General features: G+C 39.9%; 1 protein-coding gene across 1 annotated transcript in view; it reads left to right on the forward strand.

The window, feature by feature from the left end:
* LOC311439595 (uncharacterized protein) overlaps nucleotides 1-17,640 on the forward strand; it is a gene marked incomplete at its 3' end in the record, with an annotated part of 72,496 nt that overhangs the window by 52,971 nt on the left and 1,885 nt on the right. The gene's annotated exons all lie outside the window — the stretch shown is intronic.

The following is a 17,640-nucleotide window of genomic DNA, read 5'->3' on the forward strand; positions in this document are numbered from 1 at the left end:
CTTTGGAAAGTTGGGGGTAGGAGGGGTGTTAGGAAGTGAAGTCACAGACTTGCAAATTGTTGTTGTTATTCATGGACAATAATTCAGCTAGTTTTAGATGATTATGATCAACCCCTGATAAATATCACAGTGATGGAGATGTGTTAATGAAGAAGGTGATTTGAGGAGGATGGCTGGCCACCTTTCTGTTGAGTACATCGGTGTACTCAACAGAGTACATTCCTTGTTATTGTGAACAGTGAAATGCCCGAGCAGTCATGTGATGGATAGTCAAAAATGCTTCATGGTTCTTTGTCCATAAGCTCATGTAGCTTTTACATGCAGAGGTATAATTATGTATAGAATAACTTACCCATCTAGGATATTAATTTGTTTCTGTGGATTAGGAAGGTGAACTATGAAACATGATCAAACATACTTGAAGTTGTTTGACACATTTACTTTGCTTTCCAGACCAGATTTAAACAATATTTAAAGGAAAACTTCCATGTATTCTAATGGCAGCAGATTTAGGCACAATATCTCTCTTCAGGCCTTCCCAAAATACCTTCTCAAGGAGGGTCATCTTGCTCCCACAGACTTCCAAATATCGTTGGTAATTATGTGATTCTCAGGTAGGAAGCTTACTGATGTTTTTTTTCTTCATAAGTCAGTTTGCATTGTGGTCTCTTGTGAGAGATTTTACTTTAGAAGCTGTGTCCAGTCAAACGACATATCTGTTGACAAATGACATAGCTGTTATCAAATGACATCCTCAGATGTATTATTTAATTATTCATACAAAGCTAGCATGCAGAGAAGAGTGCTAAAAGGACCCAAGGGCTTTCCTTCATCTAAGCTCTGGGCTTTGTATTTCCCTCTTAGCTCAGTCAGGCCTAACTGATTACAAATGCCTTTGCCTTTGGCTAAACTAGGATTCACTTTGTTTCCCCACAGAAATAAATTCCTTCATCTCAAAGGTCAGGTTTTCATCTAGTCTAACATCCTGTGTATTACCAGGATGCACAGAGCTTCCTACCAGGAAATCCTCCTCTTCACTGCCAAGGGCTTTGAATACTTGGGCAGAGGAAAAACTTCAAAGGTTTGATTGATTTCTTTATTTATTTTACTTTCAAAGGCATTGCTTTCCTTTCTGTGGATTTTCAGTCAACTGGTGCAGATACAACAAGTTCCTTTGAACCCTCTGAGTAAAAAATATCATAACCAAATGAAAGAAAGAGATTCTGCTTGAGAGGTATAATGGGCATTTCCCATGGTCCTTGCACAAACAGGTTAAAATAAAAAGAAAATGTTCTTTTTTGTGTGTTACTTGCTTCTCCTCTTCCCTTGCTGGCACACTATAAGTCTTTTGATAAAGCTATGCATCCTAGCACACACCTGTACAGCCTGGCAGGTTTTCATGTGCTTTATCTTCCATCTTGATGGAGAAGTCCTGTATTGATTTCAAGATCCATCAGTGGAGGTAAACAGAGCCCTGTGTGAGGAAAGAACCAGCTGGGACATATATCATTGCTGTGCATCCTCTCTGCTCAACCGTGCCAGAACACTGAGCCACAGTGGAACTTAATAGCACGTTGAATAAAGGTTAGGATCTTCTAAAATAAAACCAGAAAATGGTCCAGCATCAGTGGTGTCATGTCGATACACTCACTTTGGGTACTTTGGAAAAGTTATTCTAAAAGCAGTTGTATTAGCAGCAGCTTCTTAAAAAATAATGTATGTATTTGAAAAACCAATTAGCTAAGCTAAGCTGAGGTTTTAAGCTTTTAAAAAATCCTGTTATCCATTGAGTCTGATAAGCCATGGAATCATATGAAAGTCACCAATTAAGCTCATCTTTTATTTTTTTAAATGGGGAAAAGATCAGATATATTTGAATCTTATTCAAGCCAATTATGTTCCTTCCAAACAAATGAACTGAAACTGTTAACGGATCTGACTTTGCCCCAGGCTTTTAGCTACCAAATCCACCTCATTTTGGTTGTTTCTCTAAAACACACCAAAAATATTGTTCCTTTATTGTTGTTAATCACATTTTCATGCGTTTCACGCCATACGGAAAAGATTACACAATTGTGTATCATTTTATATAATCTTAATGAGAGAGCTGTAATAAATAGGAAATCTTCTGGGGAGTCTTTTGAGTTTTTAGTGTAATCATTACAGATACGGATGCTCAGTGAATTGTATAGAATTGCAAAAGGTGTCTTTCAGGCTGTATTTTTTCCCCCAAACTACTGGGTCTCATTCCATGAGCATTAAATCGAATGAATGAAGGGTTTTAGAAGCTGTGTAGAAAGCAGTTGACGTCTATACTGCCTTTTTAATGAACCACGTTGTCACTATTGCCTGAATTGACACAAGGCCAAGGGTGTAGGAGAAAGATAATAAATGCAAAACTTCCCTCTCGCCCTACAGAGTGTAAATTCATTATGTGATGTGACATTTCAGTTGAAGTTGGCTGCGCTTTGTTTCACATTCCTCATTTAGATACATTTCAAATGGTTAGATCTTTACTTTTCAGTTCTTTGTGGCTGACTGAAAGCTCTCCAACACACAGTAATCCTGCCTTAACTACAGGAGAACCCAGAACTCCACAGTAATCGCCTTGATAAGGAGAAAAGCAGCTCTCAATTGTATGTTTTGCATATTCAGGAAAAAAAAAATCTTTGGGGAAAGATTTACAAATTAATATGTCATAAATGGCATCTTATTTATAAATGGTATAACTGAAAAAATGAGCAGCAAATTATGATACTTAATATATTATGGCTGAAAGATTGCACTGCACCTCCAGTATTAGGAACAGCGCTCTAAATCTACAAGTTGGTCACTCCTTGATGGAGTATTTCAAGTTAATTTGTCTGATGAACTAGCAAAAAATTAACTCCCCCTTTTTCTCTCCCTCTCTACATGAGGTAAAGACACACATCTTCCTGAAATGAGCACTCTGCATACGAAGAGCGTGGATTGAAGGTAAACTGATGAAGTCAATACATACACCACGTGTTGATGTTAAATCTGTGTATTTGGTTCAATCTTGAAAGAAAATAATTATGTGCTGTTCAGTCTTGGAATATTTAAATAGAAGTGGCACACATTTTGTCTTTGGGCAAACAATCCAAAATCCAGTGTAGGATCAAATTTTGCACCTGGATTTTCATGCAAGCAAGTTTTGGTAAGCTTCTAATGGGCAAGGTGGCTTAGAGACTAAACGAGGAAATGCAGCTGGACAAAGAGAAAAAAATATTCCTAGTCATACCTGAGCAGGTAGGAAGGGGAAAATAATTGCGATACAGTCTTTTTCCACCTCCGATGTTTTATTATACTAGATTATTTGCTTTCGACAGTCTTAACACAAGCAGCATCTTCTGCCTTCTGCTGTCAAAAAAACAATTCATTTCTTTCAGCGAGAGCTTGAGCCACTGTGTTCCATGTGTTTGTCATCTCCACGATTCACTTTTGTAATTCATTCACCCTACCCAGGCTTACTTAAGCTCCGAATGAAGCCATAATTCACAAATAGTGTGGTAAACCACATCCTCGGGCAGCAGCAGTGCAGAAAGCCTATTATACAGGTGCTTTATCACATCTGCTATACTGACTTCTGAGAGGAAAAAACAATTCCTGTGATAGATTAAGTCTATCCCAATAAGGGCTTCATAAATCAGTGCTACCAAAGGCAGGATTGGTTCTGAATGTTTGTCAAGATCCAGGAGAGACTGCAGTCTGGCAGGTAGTCTAAAAAGAAAGAGAAATGCTCTAAATGGAACTGAGAGAAAAGACCAATCAAGTGTAGGGAAATGGTTCTAGTAACCTCCCACTGCTGTAGGATTCACTCACTTGTTACTTCATCATGGCATTCCTCCAACAGCAAGAGCAGAAGGAATCCCACAGCATGCCCAGAGGAGTGTAAGATTCAACTGGAAGAGCTTGCTGACTGTGGGGAGAAGTCGAGTCCGTATGGACCAGTTAAGGGCACATAGGAGGAGGAACATCATAAATCTTGTTAGACAATTATCAGAGTATTTTTGACCTTGGGGTTGAGGTTTTGCTGAAGGTTTGACAGCATTATTCCTTTATTGGAACTGTTTTGCTCAGTTTCATAAGTGTATCACTAACACCTGCAGCAGGAAGAATGTAGGATCTACCTCTTTTTTTTTTTTTTTTTTCTTTTAATGAGTGTGTGCGTGCTGCTTGTCACTGTGTGTGAATGTCACAGTAACTTCTCAGACAAGGTTAGTGGCAGATTATCTGCCAAGATCCTGACAAGTAAGCAACTTCCAGCAGGACAGGTAAATCAGTCTTCCAGAAGGTTATGATGATAGAAGACCTATGCATGAGTGAGAACAAGAACATTAGAGAGCAATGAGAGTGTGCTTGGCTGGGGAATGTCACTCAGGCCTGGGTTCTGAGCAGCCCCCTGTCCTAGACTGGGGCTCCTTTCTCAGACGCCCTGGCTGTGTTCAGGATTAAAAGGTGTGGCAGAGAATTCGGAGTAAGACTCTGCTCCCTGGGAATGCTTATGTGGCTGGATGCTTGCTTAACTCTGCTGACCAATTTCTTTTCAGCAGAAAAGAAATAGCTACGCTGCACGGTCAATATGTATGCTCGTCTAAGCCATGTATATGCAAGTTAATACTGTATGAATAACCCTTTGGACTTTTCCTCCATTAATCAATAAGGGAGGTATGAACTTTTTTTGCTTTTATTTAACAGAATAACTAAAATGCTAACAAGTATTGTCAAGCTAAGAAACTCAGACAAACCTGCATTCTGTGAATTCAAACCTGTTGCAGGGAAGCGTCTGTGCCCTGCCAGCACAGTCACAATTGTAATCCGCATCAGCTGCTGCTCCGAAATGGTCATTTATTTCCTCTGTTTCTTTCTGGTCTGAGAGATGCCAGTTATTTCTGACCTGCCATCCCCATCACAAATGCTGCATCGGTGTGTCGTTGTGAACTGTGAAGGTAGGTGAACTACCCTTCCAAGTCCAGTTTTAAAGAAAGCTACAATATAAACTGAAATCTGTGATCTTTTAGCATCAGGTAAGGGGAGCAGACTACAATTGGTAAAAAGCATGTCTTTAAGAATAAAAAACACTTTATAATTATGGGGGAAGGGTCACACAGACATTATTGCTATATCAAAATCACTCCATGTGTAGCTTATATGACAAGTTATTGAGATCTCCCCTTTCAAGAATGAGCTTTAGTTAGTGAGAGATTCTCCCTAAAACAAATGAGAGAACCCGGAAACTGCACCACAACACCATCTGTTAGTCTCTCATCTAGACCAGGAGAAGTGAGTATCTTGTAATCACCTCCAACAATGTTTGTGCTGTGCAGGCATTTGTCTACATCTACAATGAATTCAGAGCATGTTTCTACTGTTGGTCTAAACAAACTACTCCTCTGAGAGCTAACTCTAGGGAGAAGCACTAAGAAGCTGGCCTCATCTCCCAGCCCTAAAATACTACAGAGGAGAAAGAAACAACCCTACAGTTTTCAGGCCCAGGGGACTTTGCTCATCTGTTTTAGGGGCTTTTTGCTCCTGCTCCAGGTGTGTTGCAGACATGCCAGAGGGCATCCAACTCTGCAGCAAGACTGTGGAGTGGCACCTGATGGTGAGGATGTCTGGTCCCACTGGCCTGGCCTCAGCCTGGTTGGAGTTCATGGTGCTGTTTTGTTTCTTTTTGATGGAAGCAGATGGCAAATGACCCTGAAGGCAGGTACCTCCATGGAGCCCATGTCTAATTTGTGGGTATCACGTGCAGCTGAAGTCACTGCAACTTCATTCTTTTTGCCAGTTGGAAAGAAAGGCAGTAAAATAAGATCTCTTACTTCATTACACACAAATACTCATTTCTGAAATTATGGGTTTTGGGAGTACTTTAAAATAATGTCAAAAGCATTTCTGTTCCTTCCACTTCATGTTGAAATCACTGGTAATTCCTGCATATAGTCGCTTTCACCATACCCAAAATGCTGGAAAAGCTGAAGAGGAACACAAGAAGACTTTGAGTTTGTTTTATTTTTAAGTTATTGCTGATAAATAGTTTTGGTTATGATTTCACAGGGTAGTCCTGTGGACTTTCGCTGTGTTTCTGCTCTTCTAGATAATTACTTTAAGATACTGCTTTCAGAGAAAGAGAGAAATGTCCAAGACCTAATTTTCAAAAATTCTCAAAATTAACTCTTAGATTTCTGCTGAGCCTTGCACATTTCAAATGTCAGACCTTGAGACAGTGCTACAAATTTTATCTGACTTACTGCCACTCTCTGAACTGCAATTACTGTCGTCTGCCTGTAGGAAGAGAACTGGCTCTGTAGGAGCAAGATGCAGATCTGCATTGCTAGAGTTTCTGTAATATCTATCTTGTATGCTGGTGGCATGCTAGAATAAATTGATCTGTTTCATGCACAGATTTACTCCTTAATTAAAAAAGTTTAATTAAGAAGATCAGCGTTAATTTAAAGTCATTAAAAAACCCTTAACATATTGTTGTAGATTTATTAGTGCTAAGAAGCTTGTTACGTTTTCAGGCCTGCTAGGATGAATAGTGACATGTATGAGCAGATGTAATGCTTGCTTATAGTGTTCTTTGCTGACATCAGAAGCACATAATAGGTACAAAAGCTGACGTGGTTTCATTTTGATGGAGTTAGCCTCTATCTTGGTAATTTCTTTGCTGTTCTGTTGACTGCAAGTTTTAGCTGAAGTGGAGGGAGAGGATGATAGGTTGAGCAAGCTGTCATTTATTGGGGTCCAGTGGAGCTGTATCCACTTCGAATGCAGGAACAGGGAAAGCCCTGCCCCTTGTGCACGTATTGCACGGTTTCTTTTTGATGTACAGTAACAGTAAATTTGTCTTAATTGGTCATAATATTCCCAGCGATTGTCTTCCAAATTGCATCCTTTTAAATAGGACGCTGCTGCATTATCAGTTTGGGATTTCCTTTGTTTCAGTTAGTACTGTGGGGCTCTGACACATCATGTAGAGAAATAATGTTTATAAAGTAGACAGTAGAAGAAATCTGATAGTGACAGCCTGGGGAAATTGTAGTCTCTAGGAAGGGAGGTCTGCAGGAACAGGTGAGACCAGCATCTGCCAGGGTGCGTTTCCCTTCTGCCCATATGTCTCCCACGTGGGGTGGCGCCAGGTCCCAGATGACCTCGTGCTCTCTCCCAGCCCTTCTCTCCTCTCATTCTGTGTATTTAGTGTTTTACTTACCAGTGAGCTCTAAGTTTCACCCAAAAGTTGATTTTTCTGGCAGTGGGGATTAGTGTATTTGTTTTAACAGCAAGGCTTTTACTTCACTCTTGAGTTTAAAATGTTGTTCATGTTTTTATTGGTGGTGGATAACTAAACAAAAATTATCGGTATTCATCATTGCTGTAAATTTGCTTTGTTCCATTGAAGTCTAGGCAGTAATACCGATTTCGCTCCATCAAAGTATGTGAGCTAGTATTTCATGTATACCAAAACATTCATTAAAGACAGCGAAAAATGCTATCGGCATTTCAAGTGAGGAGGCAGTGGAGGTGGGCATTTCTGGAGGCTGAAAATGCTATAGATGCAAAACCATTTGCTTATGATTTTTAATATGCTATCAGATGGTGTGTGCATAGATAATTGAACTTTTTGAAGTGACAAATTAACATCCTTAGAAATTAAATGTGATGTTTAAGAAAGTTACTGAGTGTTAATGGATTTCTTCATTTGTTTTTTATACATTGGGTGTCATTCTAAAGCAATTCAGGAAAACAACAGAGGAAGCTATAAACATTTTGCGAATATTAAGATGAAGTTCCAGAAGAACTAATGAGTATGTAATTGGAAACACAAATTTACATACAAATTTGAACATGATATTTCAAAGCTCGCAAACATCAAAGTGTATTAAAATGACAAGCTCTCCATGCTAGTGTACAGTTTTTATTTTAAATGGATGAAAGAATGAAATCAAAAGGTTTTACTTGTGAGATGGCTAATTATATCAAATTGCTTTAGGCAAGAGGCAGCATCAAGCCATCATGACATGCATCTGCTTTGTTTTTTTCTGTTATTGTATGCAATATCCGTGTACCTTGCGGGTCAGAAGTGAACCATGTGTCAGGCATATTAAGATAATACATGGCTTTCCATCTAGCAAATAATAGAGGTGTCTCTAACTCCTACTTTGAACTCCAGGCAAATGTGCATTTTGTGAATCATCCTCATTTCATTCACGGGATATAGGAGAAACTAGTTAGGCTGCTTTGCTAACCTGGAACTTTGTCAGTCTGTTTGGACATGACTGACAAAGACCCTGAGCACAGAAGTGCTGTGCTGAAGGGCAGCTGGTGCAGGGGTCACCGCTTTAACCACAAGACAGTGATCACTGATGCTGCAGCATCCTTTGGCTTCACACTGACCAAAGCTCACCCCCTGAACTCCCCATCTTTTATCCTTCCCTACTGCAGCTGGAGAAATGGGGAGCCAGAAGGGCTTCAGTGTTGTAGAGTTGTGTTTGTGCTGCTGCGCTCAGCTGCGTGAGCTTCCTGGCTCACGTTGCGCTAGCTCATGGCTTTCTGCAGCCTGTTCTGTTTCTATCTGCCACTGAGTTGGTGCATCCTCCTTTGGAAGGATTTAGGACTGTCCTAAATCCTTCATCAGTAGAGCCCTTTCCTGCATCCTTGGTTGGGAGCTAGGAAGGCAGTTCATCTGGCTAAGTGAAACCACAGGAGCGGTGTATGAAATGAGTAAACAGTGCCTAGCTGCTGACTGTTTAATGTGCAAAATAATTGTGTAGTTGGCAAGAGGTTAAAAGCTAAAGAGGCTTGTGCACTAAAGTAATGAATAAATAGTCATGGGTTTCAAAAGGCTGTGAGGAATATCAGAGACTTCCTCACTCCTACGGAGAACAGCAGCAGGTCACTGCAAACATTCTCATTGATGTGTGAATTTCTGGAGTCTTAAAATGCAACCACACCTGAGGGTTCAGCAGGTTTAGCAGTGAAATGCATTACAGCAATTTAGCTGAATGGTAAGAAAAGTGTGGATCAGCGCTCCTCTCTTGACTTGAATTTCAACCAGAAATACAGCAGAGAAATTCAATACTAATTCAGCAGGATTCTTACATATTGACTTTGTCTAGTTACTGACCTTTCATGTGAAGAAAACATTTGAGGCTTTGTGAGAGAGGCTGTGTATATCCGAGGTGGCTCTTAGTGCCAAGAAACAGCCTGACTGTGGAGGCTCCAGCAAGGCCAGCTTTTTCTGCACCTAGCCCATGGGAGGCAATGGGAGCGAAGTGAAACTGATGGCATGGAGAGTTGCCACAAAAACCTGTCATAGTATGGCTATGGAGGAGTGAGAGATTCCTCCAGGAAACTGCACCCTCTGTGGAAAAGTGGCTCCCTCTCAACAGGTGGGTACTTGCCACACAATGCCATGGCTTTCCAGGATATCATAATACATCCTCTGCACCACTGCAACTATTCCTTTTGTCAGGGGCACATGGCTGAAAGAACTGTTTATCTTTTTTTTTTTTTTTTTTTTTTTTTTTCTCCATGAAATATAGCACAGAGTGACTGAGATGGAGAAAAGCGTACATTTAATCTGAACATCGTCAGGCAATCTTAGCCAATGAAACATTCTGAGGAAATTGTTTGAAAGCTGGGGAAGTACCAGACTTTGGAAATTTAAAACAGACTAGACAAAATACTGCAAAATATGGGGGAGAAGGGGGTGGAGGGAATGCTGTCCTGTCACATGACAGAGATAAGAGAATATATTTCTTTCATCTTCTGAATTCCAGGACATACTTTGCTATTTTCTGTAATTAGTGTATTAGAGGCTATCAGTGCCACACAGAATCATTATTTATTTTGATAATGATCTGGTGAGAGATGACCTGAGTGCTTCTCAGAGCTGCCTGCCCCCGACTCTAGTAAAGCTGTGGTGGGAGATACTTTTTAGTAGCTGTTGCTCAGTGTTGTGAATGAAATGTTTCATAGGATTGGTTTGGATTTCTTCTTTTGCTTGCGTAGTGCATATAAATTGGCCGCTGTTTTTCCTATTCTTTTCCCAAAGGTTTACTGGAGGAAAATGCAGTATGGTTTTCAGTATGGAAAAAGCAGGAGGAAAATGGGTATGGTTTTTGTTTGTTTGTTTGTTTTGCTTTGTGTCGTGCTTTTCTTCTTTTCCTCCAGAAAAGGAAAGCATGGCCCTTGTAACCTTGGGGGATGTTGATCAGGATTTACAGCATCTGGGCTGGAATTTCCCGTGGCAGTGCAATTGCCAACTACAACCCCATCTAGAATAACACTTGCTGGTGGTCTGACAAGCATGTCATTTTGAACCTTTAGAAACACTTGGCTATTTCTGAATTCTGACTGATCAGAAAGGATTTGCAATTCTTCTTCCTCTTGATTCTTCCCTGTACCCCTCACCTCTTGCCCTTCTTTCTCTACCTTCCGTTCTTGCAGATTGTGTGAGAAAAGCTCTAAAGTCAAAGAAATTCCCCCAGCATTGTTTAGACATTATAGTGCAAAAAAAAGAGCGGTGTTGGTAACACAACATACACATGGCCATGTGGGGAATACAGTGTTCAGAGCATCAGATCCAAGTGTTCTGTATTGAACCTCACGAGAGCCTTCTTATCACCACTCTGTCTTGCACATCCTCCGTCTAAGTGTGCACCACATACTGGACAAATTATTAATGGCTATTTGTAATGCCTCAGAGCCTTAGCAAGCTCTTTGGGGTACAAGGTCTGTCATTCAATTCTGTATTTGTACAGCTGCTCATACAGTGAAGTCTTGGCAGTGTTACTTTTCACACATTTAGGTGATTTTTTTTCTTCCTATCTTTGTGGTTGTCTGTTTTGTTACTTCATTTTTCAAGCAACAGTAAATCATGTGCAGAGAAAGCTGCGTATCCTCCTAGGTGCAATTCAGGGAATAGACAGCTGGCCAGAGCACATCTGCCCTATAGCTTTCCCCTCTGGGGTCTGTTTCCCACACAGTGTCTGTGTTTCGCTTGCCTTTCTCTGCAAGCGAAAAGCTTGCATAGTTAGCCAGTTGGGGTAGCCAGATTAGAGATACTTTCCTTCCAATTGTAAAGGTTTCTTTACCTGTCATCTCTTGGCTGTAAGTACCTTGTGCATGCTGAGTCTAAGGTACTCCCTGCCATAGCTAATTAGTGCTCAAAACCCCAGCTTCTTGCACGAGGACTGACAAATTGGGTTTGTTTGACTGCATGTCCCCATCACTTCATGGACTTTTTAGCAGGTTGTTATAAACAAAAGAGCTATCCAAGATCTGCCAGGTTGTGTACCTATATCTCAGTGCATCACAAGTTACAAGGATGTTTAAAATTTCTCTTGCATGTTAGGCTAATATTGATGCTAAACATAAGCTATAGCCTACTTTGACTTTGTTATGAGACTTGCAAAATGACTGATGAAGCTTATCAGCCTCTTCCTGGGAGGAGCTACTATCACCTACTTACAAAAAGAAAAAAGTAATTAATTTAACATCTTTTAAATTCTAGTAGAAAGTACAAAATGCAAAAGGTGTCTATTAATAAGCCAGTCACCCGTGAGGACCATTTTAAAACAGATGGTGAAGAAACAGTTTAGCCAAAAAGTCAAAATTAGGGCATAGTCCTGGAAAATATTGCCTGATGCTTATTATTACTGTAGTTATGACCCTCAGACATTTGTGCATTCATAGTTAGTTGGGCTCACTCTTTTGAATGAAATTTATTGTGCCGAGTTGCTTTCATGGCACGTGTGTTTGTAAGAGAAAGTTCCAGCAAGATGAAATACTCCATTTTGGTCCAAATACACCGCTGACTTTCACTGTTACCGTGTTTGCCGTCTTGCATATTCTAAATCTATAGAGCTCTGCTGTAGGGGAACAGATGTTTTGTGTTGGGGATGAATAGACCGCAAGGCAGAGCTTCCTCCTGGTGTGGAATCCTTCAGGTGATGAATTCGAGCTATTTGCTTGTACAAATTGATCCATGTGGGGAGATTGCTTTAAATCAGATGAGTATGTTCTGCCTTAGGTTAGTAGAAGACTAGTGTGGGAAGTCCCACTTTTCCCTAGGGGTAACTAGTGGCATTATTTCTTAATCTAAAGCTTTTGACAGATGCCTGATGGTGACCATCTTTGTTTGGGTTTTGATGTTTTGTACACCTGGTATGCACAGCACCTCTGAGGGAGCACAACTCTTGCTTGCAAGGCTGAGCAGGTATCATGGGAAGGATGAGCCAGCTGTTCCTCCTGAGCAAGGTGCTTGTTGGATCTGGTCTGTATTTCCATGCAGAGCTTGAATTTTGTAGATAAACTCACTAGCACCATTCTGAAACGTCAGAGGGAAAAAGAAACAAACCCTCCAGGTATTTTCCTTAATGCTGACTGATTAAAAAAAAAAATTGTTTGAGAGAGGTGCTGCTCTTCAGGCTATTTTTTAAAATAGCCGATAAAGTATTGTGAGGTTCAGGATATTTCATTTCCATTAGTTGTCCACGTTTGAAGACTTTGTCTGTGACATGAGGACTATTGTCCTTGTGAATTCTGAGATAATTTCAAACTAAATTTTGAAAAACCTATTACAAGATTTTTCTTTCTTCCATTTCTTAGCTATGTGGACTTCATTTGTAAGTCTGGAAATAGTGATAAGTATGAATGTACATTAGTAGTATGAAAACATATAGTGGATTTAAAATTTACTTTGGAATGATGCCAAGGAGCAGTTTTTTGTAATACTTTACTTTCTAACAATCAATTTCTTTTATACATCAGAAAGCTATTTTAGGATTTTTTTTTAATACATGAGGAATTTCTGGGCTATATTTTAGAAGTTTCCTCAGGTTCTTCTTTTAGCTCTATATATAGAATCATAGAATCATTTAGGTTGGAAAAGATCATCCGGTCCAACCTTTAACCTAGCACTGCCGAGTCTACAGTTAAATCGCGTCACTAAGCTCTACATCTACACATTTCTTGAAGACCTCCAGGGATGGTGACTCAGCTACTTCCTGGGCAGCCTGTTCCAGTACTTCACAAACCTTTCAGTGAAGAATTTTTTCCTAATATCCAATGTAAGCCTCCCCTGGTGCAACTTAAGGCCATTTCCTCTTATTTTATCACTTGGTGCGTGGAAAAAGACTGATCCCCACCTCGTTATAGCCTCCTTTAAGGTAATTGTACAGTGAGTTTTATATGTGAGTGTTTATGGTCCCATGTAAGGTTAATTTATTTTGTGATATGTGAGATACACAGAAGGGAAAACTGCCCTTAAAGGCTATCTAAAATTCCACTGGTTTTCAAAGCAGAACTCCTAATTACTGTCTACACCTGACTGCAGATACATTTGAACTTTTATTTCCAATGGCCTGTTAATCACCTATTGAGGAAATAACTATGAAAATAAAAATGTACACGAGGAAGATGTATCTCTGGGTGAGAGAATAACGGCATTTAATGTGGAGTGAATTACATATCCACAGGTAAGTCTTTTGCTGTACTGAGGCCAGAATGTTTGAGCTTCAAGAGTGAACTCTAAGGGATGAAATGATTGAAAGCAATGAAGAAGCAGGAACTGATGGTAAAATGACCTTTGTTTTAACAGCCATGTTTGTTTTCCTCTTTTAAGTGTGATAAGTTGTATCTGGAATTAGCAGGCAACTTGCTGGACAACGTTTTTTTACTTGTAGCAAAGCTCAGAGTGGTTCTGTGTGAGATGTATCAGTCATAAACTTGCCAGAGCACATTGCTGAGTGAGGAAGGGCAGGATATCTATTGACAAATGAAAGGCCAGTGAATGATACCTATCAGCTAGTGTCATTCATATTAAAGTAGCGGTCATTTTATTGCCACCATTCCTTCAGCCCAAGCCTTGCAACTGAAATGGAGGATGTAGCTCATACGTGCAATCTAGAAATAATGATGTGTAGCAGATTTGGCTGCTAAAAATTGAGAGAAATGGTCCATTTGGGTATTTAGAGTACAGAGCTGGGGAAGAATAAATATGCCTAAAGGTTTTATTTATATGTTGTAAGACAAAAGTTGTAATAGTAAAACTTAATGCGGAAGTTACCCCTCCTAGCCATTTTTGTCTCCTGCTCAGTGGGTGGAACAGTACTTAGACACTTGAATTTCATAGAATAAGCTTTCTTTTTACAGGGAGAGCGCTCACCCACTTTCTTTTTTCTACCTTTCAATCAAGTAACTATGACTAGGTGTCACAGTACCTTTCACCCATTGTTTTCACATCCTGCTTTTTAATGCAGGTTTTAAAGTCAGCATAAGAATAACTTTGAGTCTTGCTGGTCCACTGGAGAAAAGGGAAATTCCTCAATTGGATCTCTATTATTCATTTCTTGAGCTCCACTGCATTGGAGCCAAAGAGATCTGAGTTAGCTCCTGACTTGTGTTGTAGCCAAATCCTTGGAGGAACAACCTAGATCTTTCTTGCTTTACCATTTTAAAATACATTCTGTGACAAGTTCACTTTCCAGGAAGGTACTTGTTCTTGTCAGTGGAGAGTAAAACTGGGAATTTAGGTTTCCATTGCAGCTGTAGAAGGTGAAAATGAATGAAGTGTTTTAAAAAAGACATGTTCCATGAGACAGCCTTTTCTGAGCCCACGACTCTCTGGTGCCAAAATTAATATTTGTTACTAAAAAAGTGAAAATGACAACTAGCTTTCATTTTGAAAGTGTAATGAAGTTATCACTCAAATTTGAGGAGAAAATAGAAGTCTGTTGTATAGGTGGGGGAAATAAGCCTATTAAAGTATTTTTCATCTGTTGCAATTTATTCCCATTATTATTGTTTTGAAATACTTTCTTTTAATCCTGGGATCCTCCTGATTATTGAAGTCTTTCTCACTTGCTGTTTTAGAGTGTGGAGTTATATTAAAAAAAAAAAAAAAAAAAAAAAAAAAAAGGAAAGAGAAGAAAAAAGCAGAACAAAATCAGTTTCAGCCCAAATCACAGTATGCTTGTTTCTACAGGGAGACATTGCCTGGTGGGTGTAAAAACTGTGTGTTTCACCTCAGTGGGGACTGCAGATTTTAGCCCTAGCTTTAATTATTAACCACAGTCCTGTGTCAGTGTGCCATAGTTTTTACTTGCAGTGAAAACTTAGTGCTGTAAAAGGAATATTTTTTGAATTAATTAAAAAAGTAAAACATTGCCTAGTTTAAATGACTCACAGTAGCTTTCTTAGGGTGGATTATCATTTTACATTTCACCTTTATATCATCTTAATGTTATTTCTGTCCTAGGCAGTTTAATAAGCTACTCCATTTAAATAAGCTCATTGCTGTGAATACTGGGAAGAAAATTGAGTAAAAAGTCATTTAAAAAGTCAAGTTTACAGCAGCTCATTCTGCCCCTTACACACATCTGGCCTGGGAACATTTGAATGTGAAATAATGAAACTGGGTTCTCAGAACTTCTGTGCTAATAAAAAAAAAAAAGAGAGAGAGAGAGAGAGACTTGTTTCCAAAAAAAATATATATATATAAATAATGCTGCAAATGATTCAAGTTTCGCAGTGATATTCTGTGAGCTCCAAATGCAACAGCCTCCATGGGGTGCTAACAATTCCAAGCAGTTAAGAAGCCCTGGTCGGAAATTTTCCTTTCCAGTTGGAAAACAGTGATTTGCCTATATTGCATTGTGTGAATCCTGTTGACACTAGGTTCGGCACTGTTAAGAAGCAGGTTTGCCCAATAGGTTCTTGCCATGCAGCAGCCTGGAAGGTACACAGGCTGTCTGGGACCTCCACTAGCAGCTCTGTGCTTTCCAGTGTCCTAGGGGTATTTTAAGCTACCTGCAGCCTTCAAATATAACTAGGCAAATCCCAATCTGATGTGCTTTCTGGCTCCTTTCCCTTGTCTCCCTGTATAGTGACAAAGATTGTTAACATATTTTCATTCTGCTCAAAATTGTGTGTTTTTATTGCTAGTATCAAAAATATATTTCATAATGAGAAGTCTCTTGCAGAATGGAAATTCCAGTTCCTACCAGTAAAAAAAAACAAACAGGAGAACTAGTGCTGTGCAATGTGTTCACAAACATCCTATATTTCTGGAATTAGGAAAGCTGTTAAGCAGGTGCTTAAGCAAATCTATCTTTAGGTAAGTATTCAATCAATAGGAAACAAATAGTTGAATGCCAAGTGCAAATCAATTGGAAATTAAAGGGTATTTCCCCCTGGATTATTTTTGTTGCCCTTGTGACTAAAAAAAGGCACAATATTTCTAGATGGAAATATATTTCCTGAGTTGGGTGTGTTTTTCAGTGTGTGATTGAAATTTCATATATACCTGGCAGGGTTTCTGTCAATGCAGGAGGCCTGTGAGCAAGCTGTGGAAGTCTGATCCCGGGACAGCCTCTGAGGAGGTTTCCCTGTAAGGCCTGAGCCCTTTAGCCAGGAATACCCAGTTGGTGTCTTGTCATGGGGATGTTAACGAGCAAGAAAACCAGGTGTGATATTTTTCTGCTGTTGTGCCTTGTACAGGACAAAAATCAAATCTATATGAAAGAGGAAATAGGCAAATTGGAGATGCAAACTCCACTGGAATCTTCTCATGCGGTGTCCCCCAGCCCGTCTGAGGGGAACGGGCTTTGCCTCCCCTCTCTGCTTGTGTGACTGCCGTGCCCCAGTGCTGTACCTGCCCACCAGCTCCAAACTGCCACAGCTCTCCAGGGGGAGAAGCAGCGTCATGCCGTAACAGCTTTGGCCAGCCACCCTAAAACATAGGTGTCAGTAAATGAATTTCTGGCTGTTAAAGGTTTTCTACACCTCTTGTCCTCAACTTAGTTATGGTCATGCTTAATTCTCAGCCTTGCAGTAGGTTAATGGGCTTCTCAAAAGTGTCACATTATTGCTGCGTATTTATGGCTGCCAAGTTGTTCCGATTCAGGGACACTGCAGCAATGAAGCCCAGGTGAATCCTTTCCAAACAGCTCAGCTGTGTCTTCCCCAGACAAATGCCCTCCTGGATTTTCTCCTCATGCAAATGCCGGTGATAACCGTGCAGCACACACAGCACAAAAGGATCCCTCTCTTCATAGATGTCTCAGGAGTAATCTAGTGCACCTGTGTCATGCATGCTTTGCATCCTGGTTTGTGTTACACACAGACTGGTAAGTCTCAAGGTTAGGCAAGTAGTTCACCTAGCAATTCACGTTCTGGATTCAGATGGAATTTGGTGACCAACGAGTTAAAAAGTGCTTCCCTTCTTAATGGGCTGTAGGAAGTATTGTTGCTATTGTTGCTTTTCTTCATTGCTAAAACAAGCATAAGAAAATGCATTAGTTCTGGAAATTGTGAGATGGAGTAGAGATGCTGATTGACTGTTATTTTGACAACATGTCTAGAATAATTGTTTTGGAAAAATGATAACACAACAAGGTAGGACAAGTTTTGTAGTTACAGATTCAGATTCAAGGGAAATCACCTCTATAAGGGCCCATCTCATTTTTGCAATCATGATAAATTTGATTGTGCTACACTGATTATAAACTAGACCAAACTCCGTGGTTATTAACATTCCAGTCTGGATACATACTGAGTGATGGTGTTGCTGAGAGGTATAATTTTGAAGCAGAAAGAAATTGCTGGCTGTGC

This window comes from Aythya ferina (assembly GCF_964211825.1).
Source record: "Aythya ferina genome assembly, chromosome: 7".
NCBI lineage: Eukaryota > Metazoa > Chordata > Aves > Anseriformes > Anatidae > Aythya > Aythya ferina.